Raw genomic sequence first — 23,240 nt, 5'->3', positions numbered from 1 at the left:
TGGTTTGGGGATGGGGTCAGTGATTTTGGGAGATCAGGTTTGGGGACGGGGGTCAGTGATTTTGGGGGGATATGGTTTGGGGTTGGGGGGTCAGTGATTTTGGGGTATCTGGTTTGGGGATGGGGGTCAGTGATTTTGGGGGATCTGGTTTGGGGATGGGGTCAGTGATTTTGGGGTATCTGGTTTGGGGATGGGGGTCAGTGATTTTGGGGGGATATGGTTTGGGGATGGGGGTCAGTGATTTTGGGGGGATATGGTTTGGGGATGGGGGTCAGTGATTTTGGGGGATCTGGTTTGGGGATGGGGGTCAGTGATTTTGGGGGGATATGGTTTGGGGATGGGGGTCAGTGATTTTGGGGGATCTGGTTTGGGGAGGGGGGCCAGTGATTTTGGGGGATCTGGTTTGGGGATGGGGGTCAGTGAATTTGGGGGATCTGGTTTGGGGATGGGGGTCAGTGATTTTGGGGGATCTGGTTTGGGGATGGGGGTCAGTGATTTTGGGGGATATGGTTTGGGGATGGGGGTCAGTGATTTTGGGGGATCTGGTTTAGGGATGGGGGTCAGTGATTTTGGGGGGATATGGTTTGGGGATGGGGTCAGTGATTTTGGGGGGATATGTTTGGGGATGGGGGTCAGTGATTTTGGGGGATCTGGTTTGGGGATGGGGGTCAGTGATTTTGGGGGGATATGGTTTGGGGATGGGGGTCAGTGATTTTGGGGGATCTGGTTTGGGGATGGGGGTCAGTGATTTTGGGGGATCTGGTTTGGGGATGGGGGTCAGTGAATTTGGGGGATCTGGTTTGGGGATGGGGGTCAGTGATTTTGGTGGATCTGGTTTGGGGATGGGGGTCAGTGATTTTGGGGGATATGGTTTGGGGATGGTGGTCAGTGATTTTGGGGGATCTGGTTTGGGGATGGGGGTCAGTGATTTTGGGGGATATGGTTGGGGATGGGGGTCAGTGATTTTGGGGGATATGGTTTGGGATAGGGGTCAGTGATTTTGGGGGATCTGGTTTGGGGATGGGGGTCAGAGATTTTGGGGGATCTGGTTTGGGGATGGGGGTCAGAGATTTTGGCGGGGCATGATTTGGGGATGGGGGTCAGTGATTTGGGGGGGATATGTTTTGGGGATGGGAGTCAGTGATTTTGGGAGATATGGTTTGGGGATGGGGGTCAGTGAATTTGGGGGATCAGGTTTGGGGATGGGGGTCAGAGATTTTGGGAGATATGGTTTGGGGATGGGGTCAGTGATTTTGGGGGATCTGGTTTGGGGATGAGGGGTCAATGATTTTGGGGGATCTGGTTTGGGGATGGGGGTCAGTGATTTTGGGGGATCTGGTTTGGGGATGGGGGTCAGTGATTTTGGGGGATCTGGTTTGGGGATGGGGGTCAGTGATTCTGGGGGATCTGGTTTGGGGATGGGGGTCAGTGATTTTGGGGGATCTGGTTTGGGGATGGGGGTCAGTGATTTTGGGGGGATATGGTTTGGGGATGGGGGTCAGTGATTTTGGGGGATCTGGTTTGGGGATGGGGGTCAGTGATTTTGGGAGATCAGGTTTGGGGACGGGGGTCAGTGATTTTGTGGGGATATGGTTTGGGGTTGGGGGTCAGTGATTTTGGGGTATCTGGTTTGGGGATAGGGGTCAGTGATTTTGGGGGATCTGGTTTGGGGATGGGGGTCAGTGATTTTGGGGAATCTGGTTTGGGGATGGGGGTCAGTGATTTTGGGGGGATATGGTTTGGGGATGGGGGTCAGTGATTTTGGGGGGATATGGTTTGGGGATGGGGGTCAGTGATTTTGGGGGATCTTGTTTGGGGATGGGGGTCAGTGATTTTGTGGGGATATGGTTTGGGGATGGGGGCCAGTGATTTTGGGGGATCTGGTTTGGGGATGGGGGTCAGTGATTTTGGGGGATCTGGTTTGGGGTTGGGGGTCAGTAATTTTGGGGGGATATGGTTTGGGGATGGGGGTCAGTGAATTTGGGGGATCTGGTTTGGGGATGGGGGTCAGTGATTTTGGGGGATCTGGTTTGGGGATGGGGATCAGTGATTTTGGGGGATCTGGTTTGGGGATGGGGGTCAGTGATTTTGGGGGATCTGGTTTGGGGATGGGGGTGAGTGAATTTGGGGGACATGGTTTGGGATAGGGGTCAGTGATTTTGGGGAATCTGGTTTGGGATAGGGGTCAGTGATTTTGAGGAATCTGGTTTGGGGATGGGGGTCAGAGATTTTGGGGGGATATGGTTTGGGGATGGGGGTCAGTGATTTTGGGGGATCTGGTTTGGGGATGGGGGTCAGAGATTTTGGGGGGACATGGTTTGCGGATGGGGGTCAGTGATTTGGGGGGGATATGTTTTGGGGATGGGAGTCAGTGATTTTGGGAGATATGGTTTGGGGATGGGGGTCAGTGATTTTGCGGGATCTGGTGTGGGGATGGGGGTCAGAGATTTTGGGAGATATGGTTTGGGGATGGGGGTCAGTGATTTTGGGGGATCTGGTTTGGGGATGAGGGGTCAATGATTTTGGGGGATCTGGTTTGGGGATGGGGTCAGAGATTTTGGGGGGATATGGTTTGGGGATGGGGGTCAGTGATTTTGGAGGATATGTTTTGGGGATGGGGGTCAGTGATTTTGGGGGATCTGGTTTGGGGGTGGTGGTCAGTGATTTTGAGGGGATCTGGTTTGGGGATGGGGGTCAGTGATTTTGGGGGGATCTGGTTTGGGGATGGGGGTCAGTGAATTTGGGGGATCTGGTTTGGGGATGGGGTCAGTGAATTTGGGAGATATGGTTTGGGGATGGGGGTCAGTGTTTTGGGGGGATCTGGTTTGGGGAGGGGGGCCAGTGATTTTGGGGGATCTGGTTTGGGGATGGGGGTCAGTGATTTTGGGGGATCTGGTTTGGGGATGTGGGTCAGTGAATTTGGGGGATCTGGTTTGGGGATGGGGGTCAGTGATTTTGGGAGATATGGTTTGGGATGGGAGTCAGTGTTTTGGGGGGATCTGGTTTGGGGATGGGGGTCAGTGATTTTGGGGGATCTGGTTTGGGGATGGGGGTCAGTGAATTTGGGGAATCTGGTTTGGGGATGGGGGTCAGTGATTTTGGGGGATATGGTTTGGGGAAGGGGGTCAGTGATTTTGGGGGATATGGTTTGGGGATGGGGGTCAGTGATTTTGGGGGATATGGTTGGGATGGGGCTCAGTAATTTTGGGGGATCTGGTTTGGGGATGGGGGTCAGTGAATTTGGGGATCTGGTTTGGGGAAGGGGTCAGTGATTTCGGGGGATCTGGTTTGGGGATGGGGGTCAGTGAATTTGGGGATCTGGTTTGGGGATGGGATCAGTGATTTCGGGGGATCTGGTTTGGGGATGGGGGTCAGTGATTTTGGGGGATATGGTTTGGGGATGGGGGTCAGTGATTTTGGGGGATCTGGTTTGGGGATGGGGGTCAGTGATTTTGGGGGATCTGGTTTGGGATAGGTGTCAGTGATTTTGGGGGATCTGGTTTGGGGATGGGGGTCCGTGATTTTGGGGGATATGGTTTGGGGATGGGGGTCAGTGATTTTGGGGGGATCTGGTTTGGGGATGGGGGTCAGTGATTTTAGGGGATATGGTTTGGGGATGGGGGTCAGTGATTTTGGGGGGATCTGGTTTGGGGATGGGGGTCAGTGATTTTGGGGGATCTGGTTTGGGGATGGGGGTCCGTGATTTTGGGGGATATGGTTTGGGGATGGGGGTCAGTGATTTTGGGGGATATGGTTTGGGGATGGGGGTCAGTGATTTTGGGGGATCTGGTTTGGGGATGGGGGTCAGTGATTTTGGGGGGATCTGGTTTGGGGATGGGGGTCAGTGATTTTGGGGGATATGGTTTGGGATAGGGGTCAGTGATTTTGGGGGATCTGGTTTGGGGATGGGGGTCAGTGATTTTGGGGTATCTGGTTTGGGGATGGTGGTCAGTGATTTTGGGCGATATGGTTTGGGGATGGGGGTCAGTGATTTTGACGGGGATCTGATTTGGGGATGGGGGTCAGTGATTTTGGGGGATATGGTTGGGATGGGAGTCAGTGATTTTGGGGGATATGGTTTGGGGATGGGGGTCAGTGATTTTGGGGGATCTGGTTTGGGGATGGGGGTCAGTGATTTTGGGGGGATCTGGTTTGGGGATGGGGGTCAGTGATTTTGGGGGATATGGTTTGGGATAGGGGTCAGTGATTTTGGGGGATCTGGTTTGGGGATGGGGGTCAGTGATTTTGGGGGATCTGGTTTGGGGATGGGGGTCCGTGATTTTGGGGGATCTGGTTTGGGGATGGGGGTCAGTGATTTTGGGGGATCTGGTTTGGGGATGGGGGTCCGTGATTTTGGGGGATATGGTTTGGGGATGGGGGTCAGTGATTTTGGGGGATATGGTTTGGGGATGGGGGTCAGTGATTTTGGGGGGATCTGGTTTGGGGATGGGGGTCAGTGATTTTGGGGGATATGGTTGGGATGGGGGTCAGTGATTTTGGGGTATCTGGTTTGGGGATGGTGGTCAGTGATTTTGGGGGGATCTGGTTTGGGAATGGGGTCAGTGATTTTGGGGGATCTGGTTTGGGGATGGGGGTCAGTGATTTTGGGGGGATCTGGTTTGGGGATGGGGGTCAGTGATTTTGGGGGATCTGGTTTGGGGATGGGGGTCCGTGATTTTGGGGGATATGGTTTGGGGATGGGGGTCAGTGATTTTGGGGGATATGGTTTGGGGATGGGGGTCAGTGATTTTGGGGGATCTGGTTTGGGGATGGGGGTCAGTGATTTTGGGGGGATCTGGTTTGGGGATGGGGGTCAGTGATTTTGGGGGATATGGTTTGGGATAGGGGTCAGTGATTTTGGGGGATCTGGTTTGGGGATGGGGGTCAGTGATTTTGGGGTATCTGGTTTGGGGATGGTGGTCAGTGATTTTGGGCGATATGGTTTGGGGATGGGGGTCAGTGATTTTGACGGGGATCTGATTTGGGGATGGGGGTCAGTGATTTTGGGGGATATGGTTGGGATGGGAGTCAGTGATTTTGGGGGATATGGTTTGGGGATGGGGGTCAGTGATTTTGGGGGATCTGGTTTGGGGATGGGGGTCAGTGATTTTGGGGGGATCTGGTTTGGGGATGGGGGTCAGTGATTTTGGGGGATATGGTTTGGGATAGGGGTCAGTGATTTTGGGGGATCTGGTTTGGGGATGGGGGTCAGTGATTTTGGGGGATCTGGTTTGGGGATGGGGGTCCGTGATTTTGGGGGATCTGGTTTGGGGATGGGGGTCAGTGATTTTGGGGGATCTGGTTTGGGGATGGGGGTCCGTGATTTTGGGGGATATGGTTTGGGGATGGGGGTCAGTGATTTTGGGGGATATGGTTTGGGGATGGGGGTCAGTGATTTTGGGGGGATCTGGTTTGGGGATGGGGGTCAGTGATTTTGGGGGATATGGTTGGGATGGGGGTCAGTGATTTTGGGGTATCTGGTTTGGGGATGGTGGTCAGTGATTTTGGGGGGATCTGGTTTGGGAATGGGGTCAGTGATTTTGGGGGGTATCTGGTTTGGGGATGGGGTCAGTGATTTTGGGGGATATGGTTGGGATGGGTGTCAGTGATTTTGAGGTATCTGGTTTGGGGATGTTGGTCAGTGATTTTGGGGCATCTGGTTTGAGATGGGAGTCAGTGATTTTGGGGGGATATGGTTTGGGGATGGGATCAGTGATTTTGGTGGATATGGTTGGGATGGGGCTCTGTGATTTTGGGGGATCTGGTTTAGGAATGGGTGTCAGTGATTTTGGGGGATCTGGTTTGGGGATGGGGGTCAGTGATTTTGGGGGATATGGTTGGGATGGGGTCAGTGATTTCGGGGGATCTGGTTTGGGGATGGGGGTCAGTGATTTTGGTGGGATCTGGTTTAGGGATGGGGGTCAGTGATTTTGGGGGATCTGGTTTGGGATAGGTGTCAGTGATTTTGGGGGATCTGGTTTGGGGATGGGGGTCAGTGATTTTGGGGGATCTGGTTTGGGGATGGGGGTCAGTGATTTTGGGGGATCTGGTTTGGGATAGGTGTCAGTGATTTTGGGGGATCTGGTTTGGGGATGGGGGTCAGTGATTTTGGGTGATCTGGTTGGGTACGGGGCAAAAGTTTTGCGATATCTTGTTGGGTAGTTGTCCGTGCTTTGGTTGGGGGGAAGTTGGTGTATAAGCGATTTTGGGGAAAGTGTATGTTTCCGGGGTAACACGGTCGATGTTGGGGTTATTGAGATCCAGGAGTTTGGCGCGTTCCAGAGAGTCAGACCTTCAACGGTGTCGGTGTGTTTTTTTGGGGGTGACACTATTTTGCGGTTGCATTTTCCAAGTCACCCTGTTGGTGACGGGGAGGGGGTTCAATATTTTGCAACGTTGCCCGGTGGATGGCCAGGACGAGGCGGAGTTTGGGAACGTCGGGGTTTTGCCGAACGTTGGCCTATCCCAAGAGGCTCAGCTTGCTGGAGGGTGGGAGTTTCAGGTCTTCGGTTGTCTTCCTGGCGCTCCAGCCAGTCAGGCCCGTGACGTGGAGCTCTGAGGAGAGATGCAGAGTCGGGAGAAGGTCAGTGGACTGTGGGGGGGGGGTGGGGGGGGTGGGGGAGGTTTTGGAATTGGGATCTTGCTGTGCCGGTGAAGCCGCGGGCTCGATCACTCACCCCCGGTCGGAGCCGTCAGCGCTTGGCGAGTCTCCGGAGGAAGCAGCAGGTCACCGTGGCGATGATGGCAATGGCGACAGAGAGAGACAGGGCTGCGCCCACCGACAGTGGGATCAGGAGGGTGTCGGAGGCTACGAACAATGCAGTGCGCAGTGGTCAGCACGTCGCCCTCATCCTCCAGCCCTCTGCCAACCCCCCCCCCTCCACACCTAACGGTGGGATCCCTCCCTCCACTGTCTCCCCCCCCCCCCCCTAACTGTGGGACCCCTCTGCCCTCAACACCAAAACTGTGGGATCCCTCATCCGATCACCCCCCAAACTGGGACCCCTCACCCCCTTCCCCTCAAACTGTGAGACTCCTCACCCTCTTCCCCCCTCATACTGTGAGACCCCTCACCCCATTCCCCCTCAAACTGTGGGACTCCTCACCCCATTCCCCCTCAAACTGTGCGACCCCTCACCCCATTCCCCCTCAAACTGTGGGACCCCTCACCCCATTCCCCCTCAAACTGTGCGACCCCTCACCCCATTCCCCCTCAAACTGTGGGACCCCTCACCCCCTCAAACTGTGCGACCCCTCACCCCATTCCCCCTCAAACTGTGGGACCCCTCACCCCCTCAAACTGTGAGACCCCTCACCCCATTCCCCCTCAAACTGTGGGACCCCTCACCCCCTCAAACTGTGAGACCCCTCACCCCATTCCCCCTCAAACTGTGGGACCCCTCCCCCTCAAACTGTGAGACCCCTCACCCCCATTCCCCCTCAAACTGTGGGACCCCTCACCCCATTCCCCCTCAAACTGTGCGACCCCTCACCCCATTCCCCCTCAAACTGTGGGACCCCTCACCCCCTCAAACTGTGCGACCCCTCACCCCATTCCCCCTCAAACTGTGGGACCCCTCACCCCCTCAAACTGTGAGACACCTCACCCCATTCCCCCTCAAACTGTGGGACCCCTCAGCCCCTCAAACTGTGCAACCCCTCACCCCATTCCCCCTCAAACTGTGCAACCCCTCACCCCATTCCCCCTCAAACTGTGTGACCCCTCAGCCCCTCAAACTGTGCAACCCCTCACCCCATTCCCCCTCAAACTGTGCAACCCCTCACCCCATTCCCACTCAAACTGTGGGACCCCTCACCCCATTCCCCCTCAAACTGTGCGACCCCTCACCCCATTCCCCCTCAAACTGTGGGACCCCTCAGCCCCTCAAACTGTGCAACCCCTCACCCCATTCCCCCTCAAACTGTGCAACCCCTCACCCCATTCCCACTCAAACTGTGGGACCCCTCACCCCCTCAAACTGTGAGACCCCTCACCCCATTCCCCCTCAAACTGTGGGACCCCTCAGCCCCTCAAACTGTGCAACCCCTCACCCCATTCCCCCTCAAACTGTGTGACCCCTCAGCCCCTCAAACTGTGCAACCCCTCACCCCATTCCCCCTCAAACTGTGCAACCCCTCACCCCATTCCCCCTCAAACTGTGCAACCCCTCACCCCATTCCCCCTCAAACTGTGAGACCCAGACGACCCTTCCCCCCCCCCAAACTGTGCGACCCTTCACACCTGACCCCAATATTAGGGAGCCCTCACCCACGCACCCACCCCCCGCCCCCCCTCACCCCCATACTCACGGGAGAGGTAGAGGAAGAGGGTGACGGGCTGCGATTGGGCGCTGGCCAGGAGGTAGGGGCTGGTGCCTCGCCGGCGCCCCCAGCTGGTGACCTGGCAGCGGTACGGCCCCTCGTCGCCCTTCGACGCTCGGTGGACTCGGAGGCGGAAGCAGAGGGCAGCGGGACGGTCGGAGCTGAGCTCACTCCCGGCGGGAGTGCGGCCCTGCCAGGCCGTGGGCACGGAGACGCCGCGATGGTCCACCATCGCCAGGGGCTCCTCGGCCTGGCCCCACCAACCCACCGCCAGCCGCGGCTCCTCCTCCTCCTCACCGAGCCCCACTCCCAGAGTCACGTTGCAGTGCAGCTCCACCGTGTCCCCCCGGTAAAACTTGGAAGGGGCGAGGGATGCCACTGCACCCAGTCTCATGTCTGCGGGCGGAGCAGAGCACAGATCAGGCACAGGAAGATCCCACTGGCACCCCAATCTCCCGCCCCTCACACCCCGCTCCCTTTAATATCCCACCCAGTCTTATCCCACTCTCCCCCCTCACTCCCCACTACCTTTAATATCCCACCCAGTCTAATCCCACTCTCCCCCCTCACTCCCCGCTCCCTTTAATATCCAACCCAGACTAATCCCACTCTCCCCCGCACTCCCCACTCCCTTTAATATCCCACCCAGTCTAATCCCACTCTCCCCCCTCACTCCCCACTCCCTTTAATATCCCACCCAGTCTAATCCCACTCTCCCCCTCACTCCCCACTCCCTTTAATATCCCACGCAGTCTAATCCCACTCTCCCCCCTCACTCCCCCACTCCCTTTAATATCCCACGCAGTCTAATCCCACTCTCCCCCCCTCACCCCTCACTCCCTTTAATATCCCACCCAGTCTAATCCCACTCTCCCCCTCACTCCCCACTCCCTTTAATATCCCACCCAGTCTAATCCCACTCTCCCCCCTCACTCCCCACTCCCTTTAATATCCCACGCAGTCTAATCCCACTCTCCCCCCTCACCCCTCACTCCCTTTAATATCCCACCCAGTCTAATCCCACTCTCCCCCCTCACTCCCCGCTCCTTTAATATCCCACCCAGTCTAATCCCACTCTCCCCCTTACTCCGCACTCCCTTTAATATCCCACCCAGTCTAATCCCACTCTCCCCCTCACTCCCCGCTCCCTTTAATATCCCACCCAGTCTAATCCACTCTCCCCCCTCACTCCCCATTCCCTTTAATATCCCACCCAGTCTAATCCCACTCTCCCCCCTCACTCCCCGCTCCCTTTAATATCCCACCCAGTCTAATCCCACTCTCCCCCTCACTCCCCGCTCTCTTTAATATCCCACCCAGTCTAATCCCACTCTCCCCCTCACTCCCTACTCCCTTTAATATCCCACCCAGTCTAATCGCACTCTCACCCCTCACTCCCCACTCCCTTAATATCCCACCCAGTCTAATCCCACTCTCCCCCTCACTCCCCGCTCTCTTTAATATCCCACCCAGTCTAATCCCACTCTCCCCCTCACTCCCCGCTCCCTTTAATATCCCACCCAGTCTAATCCCACTCTCCCCCCTCACTCCCCACTCCCTTTAATATCCCACCCAGTCTAATCCCACTCTCCCCCTCACTCCCTACTCCCTTTAATATCCCACCCAGTCTAATCGCACTCTCACCCCTCACTCCCCACTCCCTTTAATATCCCACCCAGTCTAATCCCACTCTCCCCCCTCACTCCCCGCTCCCTTTAATATCCCACCCAGTCTAATCCCACTCTCCCCCCTCACTCCCCACTCCCTTCAATATCCCACCCAGTCTAATCCCACTCTCCCCCCTCACTCCCCACTCCCTTTAATATCCCACCCAGTCTAATCCCACTCTCCCCCCTCACTCCCCGCTCCCTTTAATATCCCACCCAGTCTAATCCCACTCTCCCCCCTCACTCCCCACTCCCTTCAATATCCCACCCAGTCTAATCCCACTCTCCCCCTCACTCCCCACCCCCTTTAATATCCCACCCAGTCTAATCCCACTCTCCCCCCTCACTCCCCCGCTCCCTTTAATATCCCACCCAGTCTAATCCCACTCTCCCCCCTCACTCCCCGACCACTTTAATATCCCACCCAGTCTAACCCCACTCTCCCCCCTCACTCCCCGCTCCCTTTAATATCCCACCCAGTCTAATCCCACTCTCCCCCCTCACTCCCCGCTCCCTTTAATATCCCACCCAGTCTAATCTGACTCTCCCCCCTCACTCCCCACTCCCTTTAATATCCCACCCAGTCTAATCCCACTCTCCCCCCTCACTCCCGCTCCCTTTAATATCCCACCCAGTCTAATCCCAATCTCCCCCCTCACTCCCCGCTCCTTTAATATCCCACCCAGTCTAATCCCACTCTCCCCCCTCACTCCCCGCTCCCTTTAGTATCACACCCAGTCTAATTCCCACTCTCCCCCCTCACTCCCCACTCCCTTTAATATCCCACCCAGTCTAATCCCACTCTCCCCGCTCACTCCCTTTAATATCCCACCCAGTCTAATCCCACTCTCCCCCTCACTCCCCACTCTCTTTAATATCCCACCCAGTCTAATCCCACTCTCCCCCTCACTCCCCGCTCTCTTAATATCCCACCCAGTCTAATCCCACTCTCCCCCCTCACTCCCCGCTCCCTTTAATATCCCACCCAGTCTAATCCCACTCTCCCCCCTCACTCCCCGCTCCTTTAATATCCCACCCAGTCTAATCCCACTCTCCCCCCTCACTCCCCGCTCCCTTTAGTATCACACCCAGTCTAATCCCACTCTCCCCCCTCACTCCCCACTCCCTTTAATATCCCACCCAGTCTAATCCCACTCTCCCCGCTCACTCCTTTAATATCCCACCCAGTCTAATCCCACTCTCCCCCTCACTCCCCACTCTCTTTAATATCCCACCCAGTCTAATCCCACTCTCCCCCTCACTCCCCGCTCTCTTTAATATCCCACCCAGTCTAATCCCACTCTCCCCCCTCACTCCCCGCTCCCTTTAATATCCCACCCAGTCTAATCCCACTCTCCCCCTCACTCCCCGATCCCTTTAATATCCCACCCAGTCTAATCCCACTCTCCCCCCTCACTCCCCGCTCCCTTTAATATCCCACCCAGTCTAATCCCACTCTCCCCCCTCACTCCCCGCTCCCTTTAATATCCCACCCAGCCTAATCCCACTCTCCCCCCTCACTCCCCACTCCCTTTAATATCCCACCCAGTCTAATCCCACTCTCCCCCCTCACTCCCCGCTCCCTTTAATATCCCACCCAGTCTAATCCCACTCTCCCCCCTCACTCCCCGCTCCCTTTAATATCCCACCCAGTGTAATCCCACTCTCCCCCCTCACTCCCCAACTTCCCTTTAATATCCCACCCAGTCTAACCCCACTCTCCCCCTCACTCTCCCCCTCCCTTTAATATCCCACCCAGTCTAATCGCACTCTCCCCCCTCACTCCCCGCTCCCTTTAATATCCCACCCAGTCTAACCCCACTCTCCCCCCTCACTCTCCCCCTCCCTTTAATATCCCACGCAGTCTAATCCCACTCTCCCCCTCACTCCCCGCTCCCTTTAATATCCCACCCAGTCTAATCCCACTCTCCCCCTCACTCCCCACTTCCCTTTAATATCCCACCCAGTCTAACCCCACTCTCCCCCCTCACTCTCCCCCTCCCTTTAATATCCCACCCAGTCTAATCGCACTCTCCCCCCTCACTCCCCGCTCCCTTTAATATCCCACCCAGTCTAATCCCACTCTCCCCCCTCACTCCCGCTCCCTTTAATATCCCACCCAGTGTAATCCCACTCTCCCCCTCACTCCCCGCTCCCTTTAATATCCCACCCAGTCTAATCCCACTCTCCCCCCTCACTCCCCACTTCCCTTTAATATCCCACCCAGTCTAATCCCACTCTCCCCCTCACTCCCCACTCCCTTTAATATCCCACCCAGTCTAATCCCACTCTCCCCCTCACTCCCCACTCCCTTTAATATCCCACCCAGTCTAATCCCACTCTCCCTCACTCCCCACTCCCTTTAATATCCCACCCAGTCTAATCCCACTCTCCCCCTCACTCCTCTTCCCAATTGCCCTGAAGGATTGGAGAGGGAGGTAAATCCCCCCCCCCCCCACCCCTCCGCTCACCGTTGGGTTGGACGGTGAGCTCCGCCAGGGAAATGGTCTTTTCGATAATCTCCGCCAGCCTCCGTCCGGGTCCTGGATCCATTCCCTGGCCGTGCAGAGGTAAAGCCCTGTGTCCTGCGGCTTGACATGGTCGACCCTGAGGCGGTAGGAGTCACCTTTGACCTTTTCCAGGCCCACCTGGCCGCGGAGGAAGCGGGCCAGTACGGCCCGGCGCCCGGGCTGTCCACCCTCAGCTCGGGCCCCACTCCGATGACCGTGTCCAGCTCCCCGGCCGCGCTCCGGTTGACCCGGAAGGCCAGCGCGAGGTGGGTGTGGGGCACCGTGAGCGTCTCGGCCCGGCATCGCAGGCCCAGGCGCTCGCCCTCTGCGCAGGACCAGGGTCCCCCCCTCCCCCGAGGGCCGGGGACAGGTGGAGGGTGTCCGGGAGGACTGGGCGGAGGGAGGGTGGAGGGAGACGGGGAGGAGAGGGAAGGGCAGGGATGGAGTGGAGGGAAGGGGGAACAGGGACGTTTGTAGTGGAGAGGGTGGAGCGGGTGGGGAGAGGTGGAGGGAGGGTGGGGAGAGGGGGAGTGTGAGGGAGGGAGGGGAGAGAGGGAGAGAGATGGAGGGGAGAGGGGGAGTAGGGAGTGGGAGTGTGAGGGAGGGGAGAGGGAGAGGGGAGAGGGGAGGGGGGAGTGGGAGGGTGAGGGAGGGGAGAGGGAGAGTGGGGAGTGGGAGGGTGAGGGAGGGGGAGGGGGAAGGGAATGGGGAGGGTGGGAGAGAGGGGAGTGGGGCAGTGTGAGGGGGGAGGGAGCGTGTGGGGAGAGGGAAGGCGCGGGTGCAGGGATGGAGGGGAGGGGGAGTGGGAAGGGGTGAGGGGGATGGGGAGAGGAGGAGGGATGGAGTGGAGGGGGGAACAGGGACGTTTGTAGTGGAGAGGTCGAGCCGGGTGGGGAGAGGTGGAGGGAGGGTGGGGAGAGCGGGAGTGTGAGGGAGGGAGGGGAGAGAGGGAGAGAGATGTAGGGGAGAGGGGTAGGGGAGAGCGGGAGTGTGAGGGAGGTAGGGAGAGGGAGAGAGATGGAGGGGAGAGGGAGAGGGGAGAGCGGGAGTGTGAGGGAGGGAGGGGAGAAGGAGAGAGAGAGAGAGAGAGATGGAGGGGAGAGGGAGAGGGGGAGGGGGAGTGTGAGGGAGGGAGGGGGAGGGGGAAGGGGAAGGGAATGGGGAGGGTGGGAGAGAGGGGGACGGGGAGAGAGGGAGTGGGGCAGTGTGAGGGGGAGTGAGCGTGTGGGGAGAGGGAAGGTGCGGGAGCAGGGATGGAGGGGAGGGGGAGGTGGGAAGGGGTGGAGGGGGATGGGGAGAGGAGGAGGGATGGAGTGGATGCGAAGGGGGAGGGAGGAGGGGTGAGGAGAATGGGTAGGGGGAGGGAGAGGGTGGGAGAGGAGAGGGGAGGTGACGGGGAGGGAGGGAGGGGAGAGAGGATAGAGGAGGTGGGGGGGAGAGAGGAGACGGGGAGAGAAGGGTGAGAGAGGGAGGGGAGTGGGGGGTGCGGGGAGATGGAGTGTGAGGGGGAGGCAGGGGGAGGGAGGTGAGAGGAGAGGGGAGGGAAATGGTGCAGGGATGGAGGGAGGTGAGTGGGGAAGTGGGAAGGGGTGAGGGGAGAGGGTGAGGAGAAGGGGAGGGATGGAAGGAGAGAAGGGGAATGGGAGGGGAAGGGGAGGGAGGGAGCAGAGACGGGAGGGGGAGGGGGAGGGAGTGGGAGGGAGAGTAGAGTGTGAGGAGTAGTGAACGGAGAGATCGGGCGCCCCCGCGGGCCGCCCCCTATAGGGGGGTGTGGTGGGAGGGTGAGGGGGAAGGGGAGAGGGGGTAGGGGAGGATGTGAGGAGAGGTAGACCGGAGAGAGAGAGGAGGAAGTGAAGAGAAGGGAGGAACAGGAGGAAAAGAGAATGAGGGGGAGGTTGAGGGGGAGAGAAGAGGGTGGAAGAGGAGTGAGGGGGGGAAGGGGAGTGGGGAGGGGGGAAGGGGAGGGAGTAAGGGGAGGGAGATAGTGGGAGAGAGAGGGGGAGGGGACAAAGAGGAAGGCGGAAGGGGAGAAGAGAGGGAGGAAAAGAGAGAGAGGGGGGCAGGGAGAGGGGGAGGGAGGGTGAGAGAGAGTGAGAGCAAGATGGAGGCAGACCGTGGGGGAGAGAGAGAGGAGAGACAGAAAACAGAGTAAGAGGGAGATGCAGGAAGATATAAGAAAAGCATAGCGAGACACAGTGAGAGGGAGAGTGAGCGACATCGAGTGGAAGGGAGAGAGAGTAAGAGGGATGGATGGAGAGAGAGCGGATTGCAGAAGGAGAAACAGGAAAGGAGAGAGAGAGAGAGAGAGAGAGAGAGACAAACAAATAAGGGTCAAAGAAATACAGGAACAACAGCACAGGAATAAAGACAAGAAACAGAAAGGGGGATTGGATTACCATATTGTCACCGCACACAATCCCAATGGACCCAAACCCCTTCCCATTCACTCCCACCGCACACAATCCCAATGGACCCAAACCCCTTCCCATTCACTCCCACCGCACACAATCCCAATGGACCCAAACCCCTTCCCATTCACTCCCACTGCCCACAATCCCAATGGACCCAAACCCCTTCCCATTCACTCCCACCGCACACAATCCCAATGGACCCAAACCCCTTCCCATTCACTCCCACTGCACACAATCCCAATGGACCCAAATCCCTTCACATTCACTCCCACTGCACACAATCCCAATGGACCCAAACCCCTTCCCATTCACTCCCACCGCACACAATCCCAATGGACCCAAACCCCTTCCCATTCACTCCCACCGCACACAATCCCAATGGACCCAAACCCCTTCCCATTCACTCCCACCGCACACAATCCCAATGGACCCAAACCCCTTCCCATTCACTCCCACCGCACACAATCCCAATGGACCCAAACCCCTTCCCATTCACTCCCACCGCACACAATCCCAATGGACCCAAACCCCTTCCCATTCACTCCCACCGCACACAATCCCAATGGACCCAAACCCCTTCCCATTCACTCCCACTCTACACAATCCCAATGGACCCAAACCCCTTCCCATTCACTCCCACTGTACACAATCCCAATGGACACAAACCCCTTCCCATTCACTCCCACTGCACACAATCCCAATGGACCCAAACCCCTTCCCATTCACTCCCACTGCACACAATCCCAATGGACCCAAACCCCTTCCCATTCACTCCCACTGCACACAATCCCAATGGACACAAACCCCTTCCCATTCACTCCCACTGCACACAATCCCAAAGGACCCAGACCCCTTCCCATTCACTCCCACTGCACACAATCCCAATGGACCCAAACCCCTTCCCATTCACTCCCACCGCACACAATCCCAATGGACCCAAACCCCTTCCCATTCACTCCCACTGCACACAATCCCAATGGACCCAAACCCCTTCCCATTCACTCCCACTGCACACAATCCCAATGGACACAAACCCCTTCCCATTCACTCCCACTGCACACAATCCCAAAGGACCCAGACCCCTTCCCATTCACTCCCACTGCACACAATCCCAATGGACCCAAACCCCTTCCCATTCACTCCCACCGCACACAATCCCAATGGACCCAAACCCCTTCCCATTCACTCCCACCGCACACAATCCCAATGGACCCAAACCCCTTCCCGTTCACTCCCACCGCACACAATCCCAAAGGACCCAGACCCCTTCCCATTCACTCCCACTGCACACAATCCCAATGGACCCAAACCCCTTCCCATTCGCTCCCACCGCACACAATCCCAATGGACCCAAATCCCTTCACATTCACTCCCACTGCACACAATCCCAATGGACCCAAACCCCTTCCCATTCACTCCCACCGCACACAATCCCAATGGACCCAAACCCCTTCCCATTCACTCCCACCGCACACAATCCCAATGGACCCAAACCCCTTCCCATTCACTCCCACCGCACACAATCCCAATGGACCCAAACCCCTTCCCATTCACTCCCACCGCACACAATCCCAATGGACCCAAACCCCTTCCCATTCACTCCCACCGCACACAATCCCAATGGACCCAAACCCCTTCCCATTCACTCCCACCGCACACAATCCCAATGGACCCAAACCCCTTCCCATTCACTCCCACTCTACACAATCCCAATGGACCCAAACCCCTTCCCATTCACTCCCACTGTACACAATCCCAATGGACACAAACCCCTTCCCACTCACTCCCACTGCACACAATCCCAATGGACCCAAACCCCTTCCCATTCACTCCCACTGCACACAATCCCAATGGACCCAAACCCCTTCCCATTCACTCCCACTGCACACAATCCCAATGGACACAAACCCCTTCCCATTCACTCCCACTGCACACAATCCCAATGGATCCAAACCCCTTCCCATTCACTCCCACCGCACACAATCCCAATGGACCCAAACCCCTTCCCATTCACTCCCACTGTACACAATCCCAATGGACCCAAACCCCTTCCCATTCACTCCCACTGCACACAATCCCAATGGACCCAAACCCCTTCCCATTCACTCCCACTGCACACAATCCCAATGGTCCCAATCCCCTTCCCATTCACTCCCACTGCCCACAATCCCAATGGACCCAAACCCCTTCCCATTCACTCCCACCGCACACAATCCCAATGGACACAAGCCCCTTCCCATTCACTCCCACCGCACACAATCCCAATGGACACAAACCCCTTCCCGTTCACTCCCACTGTACACAATCCCAATGGACCCAAACCCCTTCCCGTTCACTCCCACTGTACACAATCCCAATGGACCCAAACCCCTTCCCGTTCACTCCCACCGTACACAATCCCAATGGACCCAAACCCCTTCCCGTTCACCCCCACCGCACACAATCCCAATGGACCCAAACCCCTTCCCGTTCACCCCCACCGCACACAATCCCAATGGACCCAAACCCCTTCCCGTTCACCCCCACCGCACACAATCCCAATGGACCCAAACCCCTTCCCTTTCACTCCCACCGCACACAATCCCAATGGACCCAAACCCCTTCCCATTCACTCCCACTGCACACAATCCCAATGGACCCAAACCCCTTCCCATTCACTCCCACCGCACACAATCCCAATGGACCCAAACCCCTTCCCATTCACTCCCACCGCACACAATCCCAATGGACCCAAACCCCTTCCCATTCACTCCCACCGTACACAATCCCAATGGACCCAAACCCCTTCCCATTCACTCCCACTGCACACAATCCCAATGGACCCAAACCCCTTCCCATTCACTCCCACTGCCCACAATCCCAATGGACACAAACCCCTTCCCATTCACTCCCACTGCACACAATCCCAATGGACCCAAACCCCTTCCCATTCACTTCCACTGTACACAATCCCAATGGACCCAAACCCCTTCCCATTCACTCCCACTGCACACAATCCCAATGGACCCAAACCCCTTCCCATTCACTCCCACTGCACACAATCCCAATGGACCCAAACTCCTTCCCATTCACTCCCACTGCACACAATCCCAATGGTCCCAAACCCCTTCCCATTCACTCCCACCGCACACAATCCCAATGGACCCAAACCCCGTCCCATTCACTCCCACTGCACTCAATCCCAATGGACCCAAACCCTTTCCCATTCACTCCCACTGCACACAATCCCAATGGACCCAAACCCCTTCCCATTCACTCCCACTGCACACAATCCCAATGGACACAAACCCCTTTCCATTCACTCCCACCGCACACAATCCCAATGGACACAAACCCCTTCCCATTCACCCCCACCGCACACAATCCCAATGGTCCCAAACCCCTTCCCATTCACTCCCACCGCACACAATCCCAATGGACCCAAACCCCTTCCCATTCACTCCCACCGCACACAATCTCAATGGACCCAAACCGCTTCCCATTCACTCCCACCGTACACAATCCCAATGGACCCAAACCCCTTCCCATTCACTCCCACTGCACACAATCCCAATGGACCCAAACCCCTTCCCATTCACCCCCACCGCACACAATCCCAATGGACCCAAACCCCTTCCCATTCACCCCCACCGCACACAATCCCAATGGACCCAAACCCCTTCCCATTCACACCCACTGCACACAATCCCAATGGACCCAAACCCCTTCCCATTCACTCCCACTGCACACAATCCCAATGGACCCAAACCCCTTCCCATTCACTCCCACTGCACACAATCCCAATGGACCCAAACCCCTTCCCATTCACTCCCACTGCACACAATCCCAATGGACACAAACCCCTTACCATTCACTCCCACCGCACACAATCCCAATGGACCCAATCCCCTTCCCATTCACTCCCATCGCACACAATCCCAATGGATCCAAACCCCTTCCCACTCACTCCCACTGCCCACAATCCCAATGGACCCAAACCCCTTCCCATTCACTCCCACTGCACACAATCCCAATGGACCCAAACCCCTTCCCATTCACTCCCACTCCACACAATCCCAATGGACCCAAACCCCTTCCCATTCACTCCCACTGCACACAATCCCAATGGACCCAAATCCCTTCCCATTCACTCCGACCGCACACAATCCCAATGGACCCAAACCCCTTCCCATTCACTCCCACCGCACTCAATCCCAATGGACCCAAACCCCTTCCCATTCACTCCCACTGTACACAATCCCAATGGACCCAAACCCCTTCCCATTCACTCTCACTGCCCACAATCCCAATGGACCCAAACCCCTTCCCATTCACTCCCACTGCACACAATCCCAATGGACCCAAACCCCATCCCATTCACTGCCACTGCACACAATCCCAATGGACCCAAACCCCTTCCCATTCACTCCCACTGCCCACAATCCCAATGGACCCAAACCCCTTCCCATTCACTCCCACCGCACACAATCCCAATGGACCCAAACCCCTTCCCATTCACTCCCACTGTACACAATCCCAATGGACCCAAACCCCTTCCCATTCACTCCCACTGCCCACAATCCCAATGGACCCAAACCCCTTCCCATTCACTCCCACTGCACACAATCCCAATGGAGCCAAACCCCATCCCATTCACTGCCACTGCACACAATCCCAATGGACCCAAACCCCTTCCCATTCACTCCCACCGCACACAATCCCAATGGACCCAAACCCCTTCCCATTCACTCCCACTGTACACAATCCCAATGGACCCAAACCCCTTCCCATTCACTCCCACCGCACACAATCCCAATGGACCCAAACCCCTTCCCATTCACTCCCACCGCACACAATCCCAATGGACCCAAACCCCTTCCCATTCACTCCCACTGTACACAATCCCAATGGACCCAAACCCCTTCCCATTCACTCCCACTGCCCACAATCCCAATGGACCCAAACCCCATTCCATTCACTGCCACTGCACACAATCCCAATGGACCCAAACCCCTTCCCATTCACTCCCACCGCACACAATCCCAATGGACCCAAACCCCTTCCCATTCACTCCCACTGCACACAATCCCAATGGACCCAAACCCCTTCCCATTCACTCCCACTGCACACAATCCCAATGGACCCAAACCCCTTCCCATTCACTCCCACCGCACACAATCCCAATGGACCCAAACCCCTTCCCATTCACTCCCACCGCACACAATCCCAATGGACCCAAACCCCTTCCCATTCACTCCCACTGCACACAATCCCAATGGACCCAATCCCCTTCCCATTCACTCCCACCGTACACAATCCCAATGGTCCCAAACCCCTTCCCATTCACTCCCACTGTACACAATCCCAATGGACCCAAACCCCTTCCCATTCACTCCCACCGCACACAATCCCAATGGACACAAACCCCTTCCCGTTCACTCCCAATCCACACAATCCCAATTGACCCAATCCCCTTCCCATTCACTCCCACCGTACACAATCCCAATGGTCCCAAACACCTTCCCATTCACTCCCACTCCACACAATCCCAATGGACCCAAACCCCTTCCCATTCACTCCCACTGCACACAATCCCAATGGTCCCAAACCCCTTCCCATTCACTCCCACTCCACACAATCCCAATGGACCCAAACACCCTTCCCATTCACTCCCACCGCACACAATCCGAATGGTCCCAAACCCCTTCCCATTCACTCCCACTCACAATGCACGCCAACCCCATTTCTGCTCGGTTCTCAATGCCAACCTTTCAGCTCAACCGTGGCACTCTGTGAGGCGAGCTGTGTCTTGGTGCCCACTTTGCACTTGTACTGCCCCTGGTCGCCCCTCTGCAGGTGTGTAAGGTGCAGTTGAGCGGAGCTGCGTGACAGCCTGTGAATGTAGATCTCTCCGGCTTTGACGCGGGGCTGGTACCTGGCATCAGGGTACCCGCTGTCCTGGGTGCTGACCACAGCGATCGGCGTGCCCGTCTCCATCTCCGCGTTGACGAAATCCCACCGGAAAACCAATCTGTCGGTGCCCTCGGCCTGTGTCACGTTGCACGGGATGAACACGTGGGTCCCCTCCACCCTGTAGAGCGGCCCTCTGGGGACCTGTACCACCCGGATACTCAATGTTCCTGTTGGGATGACAGGAGCAGCTGGGGTTGACACGTGGAGAGGCTGGAGGGCGGCCATCTGACCTCTGACCTCGAGTCATAGCGTCATAGAGATGTCCAGCATGGAAACAGACCCTTCAGTCCAACCCGTCCATGCCGACCAGATATCCCAACCCAATCTAGTCCCACCTGCCAGCACCCGGCCCATATCCCTCCAAACCCTTCCTATTCATATACCCATCTAAATGCCTCTTAAATGTTGCAATTGTACCAGCCCCCACCACATCCTCTGGCAGCTCATTCCATACACGTACCACCCTCTGGGTGAAAAAGTTGCCCCTTAGGTCTCTTTTATATCTTTCCCCTTTCACCCTAAACCTATGCCCCTCTAGTTCTGGACTCCCCCCACCCCAGGGAAAAGACTTTGTCGATTTACCCTATCCATGACCCTCATAATTTTATAAACCTCTATAAGGTCACCCCTCAGCCTCCGACGCTCCAGGGAAAACAGCCCCAGCCTGTTCAGCCTCTCCCTGTAGCTCAAATCCTCCAACCCTGGCAACATCCTTGTAAATCCTTTCTGAACCCTTTCAAGTTTCACAACATCTTTCCGATAGGAAGGAGACCAGAATTGCACGCAATATTCCAACAGTGGCCTAACCAATGTCTGGTACAGCCACAACATGACCTCCCAACTCCTGTACTCAATACTCTGACCAATAAAGGAAAGCATACCAAACGCCGCCTTCACTATCCTATCTACCTGCGACTCCACTTTCAAGGAGCTATGAACCTGCACTCCAAGGTCTCTTTGTTCAGCAACACTCCCTAGGACATTACCATGAAGTGTATAAGTCCTGCTAAGATTTGCTTTCCCAAACTGCAGCACCTTACATTTATCTGAATTAAACTCCATCTGCCACTTCTCAGCCCATTGGCCCATCTGGTCCAGATCCTGTTGTAATCTGAGGTAACCCTCTTCGCTGTCCACTACACCTCCAATTTTGGTGTCATCTGCAAACTGACTAACTGTACCTCTTATGCAGCATCCAAATCATTTATGTAAATGATGAAAAGTAGAGGGCCCAGCACCGATCCTTGTGGCACTCCACTGGTCACAGGCCTCCAGTCTGAATAACAACCCTCCACCACCACCCTCTGTCTTCTACCTTTGAGCCAGTTCTGTATCCAAATAGCTAGTTCTCCCTGTATTCCATGAGATCTAACCTTGCTAATCAATCTTCCATGGGGAACCTTGTCGAACGCCTTACTGAAGTCCATATAGATCACATCTACTGCTCTGCCCTCATTAATCTTCTTTGTTACTTCTTCAAAAAACTCAATCAAGTTTGTGAGACATGATTTCCCACGCACAAAGCCATGTTGACTATCCCGAATCAGTCCTTGCCTTTCCAAATACATGTACATCCTGTCCCTCAGGATTCCATCCAACAACTTGCCCACCACTGAGGTCAGGCTCACCGCTCTATAGTTCCCTGGCTTGTCTTTACCGCCCTTCTTAAACAGTGGCACCACGTTAGCCAACCTCCAGTCTTCCAGCACCTGACCTGTGACTATCGATGATACAAATATCTCAGCAAGAGGCCCAGCAATCACTTCTCTACCTCCCCACAGAGTTCTCGGGTACACCTGATCAGGTCCTGGGGATTTATCCACCTTTAACCGTTTCAAGACATCCAGCACTTCCTCCTCTGTAATCTGGACATTTTGCAAGATGTCACCATCTATTTCCCTCCAGTCTATACCTTCCATATCCTTTTCCACAGTAAATACTGATGCAAAATATTCATTTAGTATCTCCCCCATTTTCTGTGGCTCCACACAAAGGCCGCCTTGCTGATCTTTGAGGGGCCCTATTCTCTCCCTTGTTACCCTTTTGTCCTTAATATATTTGTGAAAACCCTTTGGATTCTCCTTAATTCTATTTGCCAAAGCTATCTCATGTCCCCGTTTTGCCCTCCTGATCTCCCTCTTAAGTATACTCCTACTGCCTTTATACTCTTCTAAGGATTCACTCGATCTATCCTGTCTGTCCCTGACATATGCTTCCTTCTTTTTCTGAACCAAACCCTCAATTTCTTTAGTCATCCAGCATTCCCTATAGCTACCAGCCTTCCCATTCACCCTGACAGGAATATACTTTCTCTGGATTCTTGTTATCTCATTTCTGAAGGTTTCCCATTTTCCAGCCGTCCCTTTACCTGCGAACAT

The 23,240-nt window shown here is 56.0% G+C and overlaps 1 pseudogene across 1 annotated transcript in view; it reads right to left on the bottom strand.

Annotated features, from left to right (window-relative positions):
• Positions 1-6,070: 6,070 nt before the first annotated feature.
• LOC148138462 (immunoglobulin superfamily member 8-like) overlaps positions 6,071-23,240 on the bottom strand; it is a 28,458-nt pseudogene continuing 11,288 nt past the window's right edge. Inside the window, exons 2-6 of the transcript XR_015753933.1 lie at positions 20,658-21,029; positions 12,461-12,889; positions 8,311-8,718; positions 6,678-6,808; positions 6,071-6,555 (exon numbers count right to left, since the gene is read on the bottom strand). The product of XR_015753933.1 is annotated as an immunoglobulin superfamily member 8-like (transcript). The remainder of the gene's footprint in view (positions 6,556-6,677; positions 6,809-8,310; positions 8,719-12,460; positions 12,890-20,657; positions 21,030-23,240) is intronic.

This window comes from Chiloscyllium plagiosum, unplaced genomic scaffold, assembly GCF_037043375.1.
Source record: "Chiloscyllium plagiosum isolate Xiang-an unplaced genomic scaffold, Cpla_swu_hap1 HiC_scaffold_40, whole genome shotgun sequence".
In the NCBI taxonomy this organism is placed as follows: Eukaryota; Metazoa; Chordata; class Chondrichthyes; order Orectolobiformes; family Hemiscylliidae; genus Chiloscyllium; species Chiloscyllium plagiosum.
This window is presented reverse-complemented; position numbering and strand designations above follow the sequence as displayed.